Source organism: Hipposideros armiger, unplaced genomic scaffold (genome assembly GCF_001890085.2).
Source record: "Hipposideros armiger isolate ML-2016 unplaced genomic scaffold, ASM189008v1 scaffold_28, whole genome shotgun sequence".
NCBI classification, from domain to species: domain Eukaryota; kingdom Metazoa; phylum Chordata; class Mammalia; order Chiroptera; family Hipposideridae; genus Hipposideros; species Hipposideros armiger.
Genome location: NW_017731378.1, coordinates 918,875 through 931,634, shown reverse-complemented (window position 1 = coordinate 931,634; position 12,760 = coordinate 918,875).

Genomic DNA, 12,760 nt, shown 5'->3' with positions numbered 1-12,760 from the left:
AAATCTCTCCACATAAAACTATGTTATTCTACAGTGAGTAGGCTGTCACTCTTGGTCAGAAAGATTCAGGCACATGGTAATTAATGCAACAACCTTCCTTGCCAGCTTCTTCAATCCCAGCAGCTCAGGCCACACGGTCCAGACGGCCCCCTCAGCAGAGGAGGCAGGAGGTTCCCTGAGGCATCTCCTCTCTCCTTTCCCCGGGGAAATTTATGGAGACTAAGATATAAACACCTTATTGCTTAACCTCACTAAACTCAGATCTCTCATCAGTAAAGAAGTTGTTTTAAAGGTCAAATAAGACAGTAGGTCATGTTTTAGTCCAGTGTCTGGCACATGATAAGTATTCAGTCCACTCAGTGCACAGTGGTGGTCTAATTCTGTTGGTGGAGATGTCATTGTCATTTCTGTATTCTGCAGAAAAGAGGAAAGGAGGGAGAAAGAGAGGGAGGGAGGGAAGGAGAGAGGGAGGGAGGAACGGAAAAAGAAGCATGTGAGTGAGGGCAAGTGCTGGCTAATATCTGTAGAAAGATGTGTCTTCACTCTCTGTTAAGGCAGTTCCTTGTTCACATCATGCTCACAGCTCACCCCTTCCTAACTCTCACATAAAGAGAGCAGAATTGAAAAACCAAGAAGAACTCGTGAACTCTCCAGAGGCCTGAGGCAGATCACATCAGACTTGGTCTTTCAAAATATTAATGATCAGGTTTTTCTTTTAAATAAAAGCCACAGATGCTTAATTTAGGAAATTTTTAAAATACAATAATAAGAAAGAACATAAAACTCAAACATAATCTTTTTTTTTTTTAAGATTTTTATTGGGGAATTGGGGGATAGGAACAGCACTGGGGAATTGGGGGAAGGGGAACAGACAAGTTGCTGTCCTTTTGTTCTTCAGTCTAGTTCTGGAGGACGTTGCTTCACTGGCCCAAGTTGGCACCATCAATATGCTCTTCCCCGGGTGAGGCAGATCAGTCGCCGGCTCTGGACGGCCGCTCACACTGGCTGCTGGCTACACACGGTAGCCCATGACAACCCACTGCAGCAGAGGCTGCAGCCTATGCTGTCGCTGGCAACTCACAGCAGCCCAGCTCCAGGTTGAGCTGTTGTTCAGCATCTTAGCTGTGGAGGGCAGTGTCACTGGCCCTCATATGTGGGATCCGAACCGGGGCCCTCTGGTGTCCGAGGCCAGCTCTTAACCAACACACCACTCCGGCCCTCAAACATAATCTTAACTACAGAGATAACCCCATGGTTACTTACCATTTTGCAACATTTCTAGCTAGTCTTTTATATAATTTGGATCACATTCTATATTCTCTATGAGTTTTATATCTTTTATTTTACTTCAAGCCATGAGCTTTTTTCAGTGTTACGAAAATTCTTTGAAAACATTATTTTTAACAGCTGCCTAATATTCTCTTGTAAGGATCTACCACAATTTATTATGGGACATTGAATTCAGCCTTGGCCTTGTTTGCTAATTAACATCATCCAAAGCCCAGAAAGCTACTTTTTTTTATCACATCTACTTCTACCTAAATGACTCACCATTCTGTCCACCAGAGCGCAGCTGCTGTTCGAGGCTGACATTCCCTCTAAAGGAGAAGGAACTCAGAGGCAGCCAGGGAGAGGCCAAAGAGCAGTTTTGGCCCGGAGAGGAAAAGTTTCCCACTGTTTGGTGACTTCCTGTCTCTGTCTCACGTCTCTGGAAGATACATTTGGTTCAGACTGAGATACACGATTGGGCCTCAGCCCTATGGGGTGCCTTGGCTCTTCCAGGTCCCAGCACAGGCCATCCAGCTGAGCGAGGGAAGTCATCACTTCCCTAAAGTGATGACTCCAATTGGCCATGAATCGGGCAACGGGACCCTTGCTGACTTCAGAATGTAAATCTCTTATGAGGATAAATAAATCAGCACCATATTGTTATCCAATTTACAGTTGCCTGTGTCCCCAAAGCAGTGGGGGACACTTCCTCTGACACGCCATCATGTGAAAATCCTAAATGCACGTGAACGTCACCTGGTTAAGTTGTTAGGTAATGCGGCCAGGCCTGCCTGCCCTAAAGGCCCGTAGGCGATGGTGTCCGGAGTCCAGGTGAGATGTGAGGTTTACAGCTCTGGGAGGAATTTGGGCATTCTGGTTGGAGGAATGACAAATGTGGCTGGCCAAGCCACCTGCGGGCCTTAGGAGTGTGCATTTTCCTGACACGTGCTCTGTTCGCACAGCATTTGACAATGCTGAGTTCTTCCGGAGGACACTGATATTACTGCTGTGCTAAAAGCCCAGGAGCAGCAAGGACAGAGACTTGCCTGAGCATGGGTGGCATTCTGTGGGGAAGGGGAGAACTTGTAAAATAAGAAGTAACACAAAATGCAAACTAAGGAGACACACCTAAAAAAATATTTAACCTCACCAGGAATCAATATCATGCAGTTCAAACCAAACTATCGTGTTTTACCTATATAATTGAGACAAATTATTTACAATAGAAAATTACCAGGGTGGGCAGAAAAAGACACTCTCATACGCTCTTGAGAGAGGCATAAATTTGTATTTGATAGTGAGACTCAAAAGATAACATCCAAAAGCCAACCCATTTGGTGGGTTATTCAACATCTTGTCGTTTAGCCTAAGATATCAGAGCTTTCCCCCAGGGCTTCAGTGCAAGCATATTCACCCAGTATTATTTGCAATGGCAAAATATTGGAAACAGCTTAAATGTCCCAAAATAGAGAATTAATTAAATTAATCATGTGATGGGCTATCAAAAGGCAATTAAAAAAACCCACTTTTGAAATTACTTTTTTAAATCACATGGAAAAATGCTAATAAAAAGTAAGATACAGTGGAACCCCAATTCTGTTTACAGAGATAAAAAATAAATACCCTTCTGTCTCTAATATATATGTACCTATATATTTATATATATATATATATATAAGAGATATATGTATGACATATATATGTATATATGTATATATATATAAGAGAGAGGGGGAGAGAGAGAGAGAGAGAGAGAGAGAGAGAGAGAGAGAGAGAGAGAGAGAGAGAAAGGGACAGAGATGGAGAACAGAAACAGAGACAAATGTTAGCAGTGGCCTAAAGTCTTTCTTACCACTTGGTGGCAGTTTGGAAAATGTTCCTTACTACCCCATATAACCTATCTTAGTTTAAGAAGCACAAAGTAAATGGATGGGGCTTTGAAGCTTTGTTTAAAATGATGGTCTAGTTCTGGCCCAAATGATTTGTGAACTACTTGTGCACTAATGTATTGATCATAAGTCAGGATTTCAGACATTGCCTGGGTCTTAGATTTCGTTGGAGGAGGGAAGGGGCTCCCCATCACCTAACGTTCCTTTGACATCACAAAGGAGAAGGGCAGCATATCATCCATGTTTCAGTAGCCCAACAGAAACCCTGTGTTCTAGTAAGGAGGCTACAGAGGAGAACCCAAACCTGGGCTCGCTTTGGTTTTATCTGAAATTACATCTGTCCTGCTATGCAGGGTGTCTGATCAACAGCGCTATTACTGGTTAGATATGTCTTTGACTAACAAAGGAATTAGACAACGAATTAAACGATACTGAGCAAGTGATATTTGCTTGGTAACTTGGTATGCAGATATCTTCCGAAACAATGGGTCTCTTAAGAAAAAATAATAAAGTGGGTTGTCAATAGTGAAAAAGCACTGGACCCAGACCTACGCTTTCCCCACTGTGCCAGCGGGCCTTTCTTCCTGCGTGCTCTCTCGGGGCCTGTGGAGGAGGCATAGGTCAGGCTCCAGAGCTGCCGTGCATAGAGGGGCTGCTGACGCCTTGCTCACGGAAGGGGTGTGAGGATTACATACATAAAAATAGATAACCAAAATACGCGTGCCCTACGGCCCAGCAATTCCACTCCAGGTATATATCCAACAGACATGCCTATGTGTGCTCAGCATAAGACATGTTAGCAGCACGATTTGTAACACCTCCACACTGGAAACTACCCAAATACCCGTCAGCGGTAGAATAGAGAAGTAAATTGTGGTATATTTACACAATGGAATCCTATTCAGCAGTGAGAATGAACCACCTAGAATCACAGGCCACACTAGTATGTTGAGTCAAGAAAGCCAGGCACAAAATAATACAGGCTATAGGGTTCCATTTATAAAATGCACCTAAACAGGCGAAAGCGATCTACGCTGTCAGAGACTCACCTCGAAGGGGCTAGGGGCTGGAAGGGAGCCTGAGAAAGGATGTGGGGTGCTAGGAATATCCTGAGGTTTGATCTGTGTGATGGTGACATGGCTATGGTCAGCCTCTGAGACATTCATCCAGCCCTATGCTTAGGATGTTGCCGTGTCTGCATGTATGCGACACCTCAGGAGAAAGTTAAAAAGAAAACGGTTTGGTGCCTGACGCACAGTGGTATTACTTGTTAAGATCATTCCTGTAAAGCTCGTATATCCTGGCAAAGCCCTAGGTCTGAGTCTAGACTAGGATGGGAAGTGAAGGAGGGGGGTCAGCAAGGAGAAGAAAGAGGGAAAGGACAAGAGGCACGTGGGGGATAAACCTCCTGCTTCCTGGTGCTCATGCCCTTGTGTGACCTCCTCCACCTTACTGTGACTTACTTCTCACCAATAGAATATGACAAAGGTGATGGGATGTGTGTGATTATATCCCAAAAGATGGCGGGACCTATCTGGCAGAAATCTCTCTCTCCCCGGCTGCCTGTGAGGAAGCAGGTGGCCACACTGGGAATCCCCACACGGCAAGTAACTGTCACAGCCTCTAGGATCTGAGAGCAGCTTCCAGCCAACAGCGAAAATCTGAAGCTCTCCGTCCTACAGCCTCAAGGAGCTGAATGCTGCCAGCAGCCATGTGAGCAGGGAAATGGGTCCTTCCCCGGTCAGGCCTCCAGATTGAGAGGGCAGCCCTGGCCAACACCGCAGTAGCAGCCTTCGCGACTCTAAGCAGAGGATTCAGCTAAACCTGCCTGGACCCCTGGCACATGGAAACTGTGAAATAATAAATGTGTGTTGTTTTAAGCTGATAAATTTGTGGTGATTTGTTATATAGTCATAGATAAGAACAGAGAAGGCCAAACATGCACATAGTGGGTACAAAATATATCTGATGATATGAACTGAAATTGTGCTCCTAGATTTCAAAGTATTGACGTTTAAAATGACCCTGTGACCTGGACGTCTCTCCCATGATGGCTGGCCATCTGTCCCCCAGCAGGGCTAAGCTTAGAGTCAGCCATCGCTGAGGTCATCTGTCAGACACACTTAGGTTTGGATCCTGGCTCTGCTGCCATTTCACCTTGGGAAATTTCCTTAACTCTTCTGAGTCTCGCTTACTTTTTTTTTTTTTTTTTTTAAGATTTTTATTGGGGAATTGGGGGAAGGGGAACAGACAAGTTGCTGTCCTTTTGTTCTTCAGTCTAGTTGTGGAGGACGTTGCTTCACTGGCCCAAGTTGGCACCATCATTGCGCTCGCTCTTCCCGGGTGAGGCAGATCAGTCGCCGGCTTCTAGACGGCAGCTCACTGCGGCTGCTGGCCGCTCACGCTGGCTGCTGGCTACACACGGTAGCCCATGGCAACCCACTGCCACAGGGAGTGCAGCCTACGCCGTTGCCGGCGACTCACGGCAGCCCAGCTCCAGGTTGAGCTGTTGTTCAGCATCTTAGCTGTGGAGGGCAGTGTCACTGGCCCTCATATGTGGGATCCGAACCGGGGCCCTCTGGCATCCCAAGCGAGTTCTTAACCATCGCGCCACTCGGCCGGCCCTCGCTTACTTTTGACTAATGGGGATAGTGATGTTTTGCCTGGCATGAGGCACGCCACAAAGACAAGTTTTCTTCCTTCCTTACAAAGTGACTTATTACCACACTCAGAAACAGAGGGTTCAGACAGAATGAGAGGCACTCTGGAATATTCTGGACCCACACAAAGCAGAGGAATTAAATTCAAGCCACCCCACAAAGAAAGGGAGCAAGATTTCCTTCAGTTTCAGGTTTGGAAGATTGTTCAGAGAGAAGGCCCCCAAGCTAGGAGTATCCATCCTGGGACAGCAGCACCCACACATGCCTCTGCAATCAACTACACCACCTCACCCCCACACAGATCAATATATCAGGGCAAGAGGGAAGGAAGCAGGTGGGGCGGCTTGCCAGAGGCAGAATCTGTGTGTGGGCTGGTGAGCTGTATTTCTGGCCCAATAAATCAATCCACCTTGAAAGAGCTCCTCCAACTCCATGACTGTAATTGGAGCTCCCTTCCTCAGGGGCTGTTTGTTATGTTCAAGGTCAGGTGACAAGCTCAGGTTTTCAGAGTTGTGCACAGTCGCTCTTCACCTCCTCTGGGAAAAGCTCTGTAATATCTGGAGAATCCACTGAAATGAGTCTGTCTGCAGGCTGTTGAAAAGCTGGGAGAAATAGAATTGGGTTAAGCCCCGACTGCTCTCCTCGTTGGATTTCCATAACTCACTTCAACATTCTCTCTAGGATGCCTCCCCTAGAACCAGCATCCACATTAATTTGCTATTTGTTGAGTCTTGCTATAGCCTAGGTACCTAGGCACTGGCCCAAAAAAAGAATCAGATGATAAGAATAACAGCTGCTGTTTATTGAGTCCTGACTCTGTGCCAAGCACGGCACTAACCAAGCATTTCACTGCATTACTTCACTTAAAACCACAGCCAGCCCAGGAGCCTTGTACACTGAGTGTCTGTTTTCACAGATGAGGAAAAAAGCCCAACGAGGTTGAATAGCTTGCCTAAGGTCACAAAGCTGGGAGTTGACACAGTCAGGATTTGAACTGAGGTCTTTCTGACACCCAAAGTCATGTTCTAAGCAAGACGCTACACCCTGGATCCAATTAGTAGACAACTGGTTGTATCAACACAAGACCCACTAATTGTTGACCAACTTGTGCATAGGGCTATACACGAAAGTGAAGCAAGATCCCTAGTCTCCAAGCATCTACAGTCTAGTGAGGGGAAAACAAGAAACATGCATATAAGGCTTATTAACAACTCTAGGGACATATGAATCTGTACGGTGCACACTAGTGGGGTTTGATGGAGGGACCAGCTGCCTGTGAATGGATAGAATCAGGGAGTAGTTCTTCCAGCAGAGGGGACGTGAGCTAGAGTGAGATCACTCTAGACTCCATAGGTGAAAAGACTTGATAAGTGAAAAGGATGAGGAAGGCATGCTAGTTCCTCCAGGGTGCCATGTGGCAAAGGCAGGGAGGTGGGTATGGGCGGAGAACTCAGGAGCACACATTTGGACGGGAAGAGGATTTGTGAAAAGCAATGGAGGGAAAAAGGTAAGACAAAAGGCTCAGGCTACTGAGAGCCCTAATGCTCGGCTTAAGACAGCCTTTACTCGACAGCCAATGTGGAATTTGAGAAGATGTTGGGGATTTTACACAAGTTGGAGAGTGTCCAGTCCCTTAACTTGTTTAAGTCGTCAATGCAAGGTGTTAGAAGAGGTGAGTTTTGGGGCTGCCCTGCACCCCCTCTTGGCTCTCTCCCAATGCACCCAAATGAGCTATTCAGAGATGGAAGTGACTTAGGAATGGGACATTGTATCCAGGAAGTGAGAACCCGGTCTTTAAACCATCACACCCCACTGTCTGCCCTGGCCAAGAGTTCAATGTGGGAGTGTCAGCAGGAGGCCAGCATGGCTCCTTCTGGTCTCTGGAGGAGAGCCCTTGACGTCAATAGCTTCTTGTTCACCCTGCCACAGAATCTGTATGGTGCACAGATTCAGGAAAGGAGAGAGACCCTGGCCATGGGACCTAGGTTTGGGAAGCTTTAGCTAGCAGCCCCTGCTTTTTGTGAGAGATGTTTGTAAAACCTTGTAAGTAATGGCCCCTAGAGCCGCATATTCCAAGAGCAGCCCAGATGCTTCTTCTGTGAGCACCAGCTTTGGGACTGTGCAGAGCATTTCATCAAGGATGGAGGTAAGAATCCAGGGGCTGGATTTCCCCTAGAGAAGCCAGAGACGCATCTGCGTGCTGTATAAACTGGAGCAGCCCACATTTGGAGTAGGGAAGAAGTTTAATAATAGTAAACAAACTTCCTTGGAAAGGGTTGGCCTAAAGGGGAACTGGCTATTAGGAGAAAAAAAAAAAACCCACCACCATTGCTTTTATCGTCACCCTGCTCAGCCCATAATGAGAAAACTTCTCTTCTGTAGAAAGATGTGAGTCACCCAAACCCCAGCTCCCAACCCTTGGCCCAGGAAGCAGCGGCATAACGGAGCAGTCAGGTGTAAATTATAGGAGCCCATCAGGGCAGGAAGCAAGGAGAGTTATAATAGCAGAGTAAATTAATTTCACGTAAGTGGGATTAGCAGTAAAATAAATAGCAGTCCCACCACTAACCCTGTCTGGAATGCTGAATGTCTGTTCCTTGTCAAGGGAACAAAAAAAACCTATGGCTGGGCCGGAATCAGGTCACAACATGGCCGCCTACCTGCTCTTAAGGACAACTCCTCTGGAAATCTAAGGCAGAAAAATGTTTGTTTTTACCCACTCAGGATTCAAAAGGAGATGATATGTGGGGGGAAAGCTGCCTCCCATTGATGATTCAGCCGAAATGCAGTCCTAAACACAACCTGAACAGTGGGGAGAGCTGGCCCAGGGTTGGGGGTAAATTGGGGGCAATCAGTTCTGAGGATGGACCCATCAGGAGCTTCTGTTCCAGGCTGAGTACGTATTGGTTTTATTTTTAAATTGTCAACCTCTTGTTTGTTTGAGGTTTTTTGTTTTTTTTTTAAGGTTTTTGCCCCTTTCACAATTTGAAAGCAACCTTTGTTCAGATGAGTGGATTGCTGGGTTCTTTGGCACCTAAGAGGCTGCGGGTGTGGTGGGGAGATCAGGGTTTGAGCGAAATCAGGCCAAAAAGCTGGCCAGGTTTGAATTTCAACTTAGGCTCCTGATGTACAAAGTAGGGTCAGTCACATTTTATAGAGTTGTTGTGAAGACTAAATTAAATTAGGTCAAAAGCAAAAATCTCCTGGTGTGAGTTCTGACATGCTAAGATAAAAATGTGAGTCAATGGGACCGGCTGAATGGCACATTTGTTAAGAGTTGGCTTGGGATGCCAACTCTGAGCAGCAGGTCCCCGGTTCAGATCCCATATTAGGGCCAGTGATGCTGCACCCTCTACAGCTAAGATGGTGAACAACAGCTCCACCTGGAGCTGGGCTGCCGTGAGTCGCCAGCAAAGGCGTAGGCTGCAGTGGAGCTGCAGTGGGTTCTGGTAAGTTACCGTGTGTGGCCGGCAGCCGGCGTGAGCTGCCAATAACCACTGTGAGCAGCCGTCCAGGGCCCAGTGACTGATCTGCCTCACCCGGGAAGAGCGCAATAATACCAACATGGGCCAGTGAAGCAATGTCCTCCAAAACTAGACTGAAGAACAAAAGGAAAGCAACTTCTCTGTTCCTTTTCCCTGATTCCCCAACGCTGTTCCCTTCCTCCAATTCTCCAATAAAATCTTAAAAAAAAAAAATGTGAGTAAATTGCAGCTCTCTTGCCTTCCCTGCCTCCTTCCTGTAAAACAATAGAGCCAAATAAGAGACTCCATATTGGATGCTATCCAAATGTGGATGAGTTATCTACCCTTTAGCTAATTCCCAGTGAGGACCTCCGGGATGCTTCATGAGGCTGTGATTCTCAGTGCATTTGTTTAGAACCTTGAGCTAAGTCAAGGCTGCAGGAAGGTTGGAGGGTCAGCAACATTTTAATGTCTTTTAACCAGGGATCCCTAAACTGTTTTGACTATACCAAAGAACACCAATATCTGGCCTATTCCACATCTCTCCTGAGTTTGGTAATTAGGGGGATGGGGTTCAGGGAAAGGAGGTGAGACTTGCAGAGGAACCAAATGAATACATTGCATTGAACTTGTTGAACATGCAACATACGTGACCCACTTTCTATTTACATTAAAAGAGAGGAATCTCACATTATACATAAGATATAATATAATCTTATGTTATCAAGATATAATCACATTATATCTTGATTTTACATTATGAATGAATGCCCTTTGGTCTCAAAAATCACCCTAATTTTGGGGGTGACCGGTTAGCTCAGTTGGTTAGAGCATGGTGCTGATAACACCGAGGTTGCTGGTTCGATCCCTGCATGGGCCACTGTGAGCTGTGCCCTCCCTAAAAGTCAACTATGCCATTGTAGCAGGAAAGCAATGTGTAACCAATGACCATGGCTGTTCCCCAATAAAATTTTTAAAATAAATAAATAAGTAAGGGACAGATTAACTTATTTAAAAAAGAAAATCAACCTAATTTTGTTATACTAACCCAGGGGTTGGCAAACTTTTGAGACTGAAGAGCCACCAGGGGTCAGCAAAGTGTGGCTTAGTAGTCACATGCAGCTCTTTGGGTACGCACATGTGGCTCTGAAGTAAAATTGAAAATGAAAGTAAAACTATCATAGTTTCATTTATAAAATTTTTAAAGGATATTGTTCACTTAATGATGATTATGTAAAAATATATTTATGGCTCCCATATAATTTTTAAATTGTTGTGAAGGACAGGATTGGCTCTTCCAGGGATCGGCAAACTTTTGAGACGGAACGTACCCAAAGAGCTGCATGTGGTTCGCGAGCTGCAGTTTGCCGACCCCTGTACTAACCTTAATTGTGAGATGAAAGTTATTAGAATAATACATACCCACAGGCATGGAAGCCACCAGTGAAGTGTCCCTAAATAGTAGGCGGCCCGGTCAGGCCAGCTTGCACAGGATTTTCACAGTTTTAACACAGAAAATTCCACATCCTGGCAAAACCCTCAGCCCTGGGCAACCTGGGACAGCTGAATGCACAACCATACAAGCAAACTATAAGGAATTATGTCTATATCTCCTTTAGCAATAGGAGTACATGAGTGATTACTTACTGAACTGCAATTCATTTATATATAACGTGTAGATAGTGGACAGTTTTATAGGCCAAAAATACCTCTCATCTGACTAAAATGGATAATGAGGGCACAAAACCTCTCTTTATAAATAAAAAGTGTGCGTAACAGCAATTGAAAACCGCAATAGTTCATAACAACTCCTGAAGAATTAACTAAAAAGCATCCTGCCAAAAATTGGAGCAGTTCTACCTATGTAAACTAGGTGTGGAATAACAAAACTGAGTCCTTCGCAAACCATGCAAACACTAATTTTAGTTTATGAATACCAAGTTTTTGTGGGTTACTGGCAAGTAGCCCTTGATTGTATGTGAGGAGGAAAGTCCATGGAATGCATGTGAGTCACCTGGAGGAACCAAGGGAAAGATTTGCCCTCCTCGGTCAGTTCACAGTCATCAGGACACTTAGCTCCCACCAGGATGTCAAGGCCAGCAGCAGGAAAGTCACTGCTTTAGCTCATTTAAGAAATGAGAAAGCCGGGGCCCAGAGACGTTCAATGGCTTTAACAAAGCTATAGTTGTCATGGAGACTCCAAAAAGGATTTTCTGAGTGTTACAGAGGTGTGTTAGGAGGCAGAGTTGTAGGATTTTTAGATATTTAGCCTGACCTATTTAGTCACTCCTTCCAGATACATCTGAAATAGTAAAAGAGAGTTAATTCAGTTGCCCACCCCTCAAAGATATGTTGAAGTTCCTACCCCCCAGTATCCTTGAATGTGACCTTATTGGGACAGAAGGTCTTTGCAGATGTAATCAAGTTAAAATGAGGTCATTGTCATTAGGGTGGGTCCTAACCCAATGCCTGGTGTCCTTATAAGATGAGGAAAATTCACACACACACACACACACACACACACACACACACACGACAACACCATGTGAAGACAGACACCTCGGGAAGACCACCACGTGAAGATGGAGGCAGACACCTGAGTTATGCTGCCACAAGCCAAGGCAGGCCTGGGCCTCCCAGAGGCTGGAAGAAGCACGGAATCTCCTCCCCTAGAGTCCTTAGAGGGAGCACACCTCCATGTCAGACTTTCAGCCTCCAGAACTGAGAAAATAGCAGTCTGTTGTTTTAAGCCACCCCGTTTGTGGTACTTAGTTACAGAAGCCCCAGGGTGCATTGGGGCCTGGCCTCCCTCCCTTGGGTGGGCACACAACTCAGGCATGGAGAGAGTGGCAAATGTCAGTGCCTATGTCTGGGCACCAGGAGGGTGGGGGAGCTCTGGCGGGCACCCCTCCTCTTCTCCCTGGGCGTGCTGTTCTTGGCCAAGTGCTTCCAGCAGAACCACTTGACATTTTCCTGTCCACACCCCATTTGGCGAAGGGCAAGAGGTTCGATGAGCCGTCCTGCCCTTCACTGTTGTTTCTAGGACAAAAGCAAAGAGCTCATCAGATTACAGAGAAGGGCTGCCTCTGTGAAAACTGAGAAGGTTGCATGTTATTTTGCTTTTACATTTGAAGTCTTCTTATAGATGCAACATACAGACTTGGTTGAGTTACAGACTGCTCTGTGATCTGACTGCCCGTGAACTTCCCCCCGGAGGAGAGAGTAAGCTTCCCCAGGACCAGGGTGGCACCAGCCTGTGCAAAGTTGATGGTGATAAGTATTCACCAGTTAGTATGATCCTAACTTTATCAAATAGATGTGGTTACACATCTATCTACATATTAAAATGTCTGGAGGGCCGGCCGAGTGGCGCAATGGTTAAGAACTGGCTTGGGACGCCAGAGGGCCACGGTTTGGATCCCACATATGAGGGCCAGTGACACTGCCCTCTACAGCTAAGATGCTGAACAACAGCTCA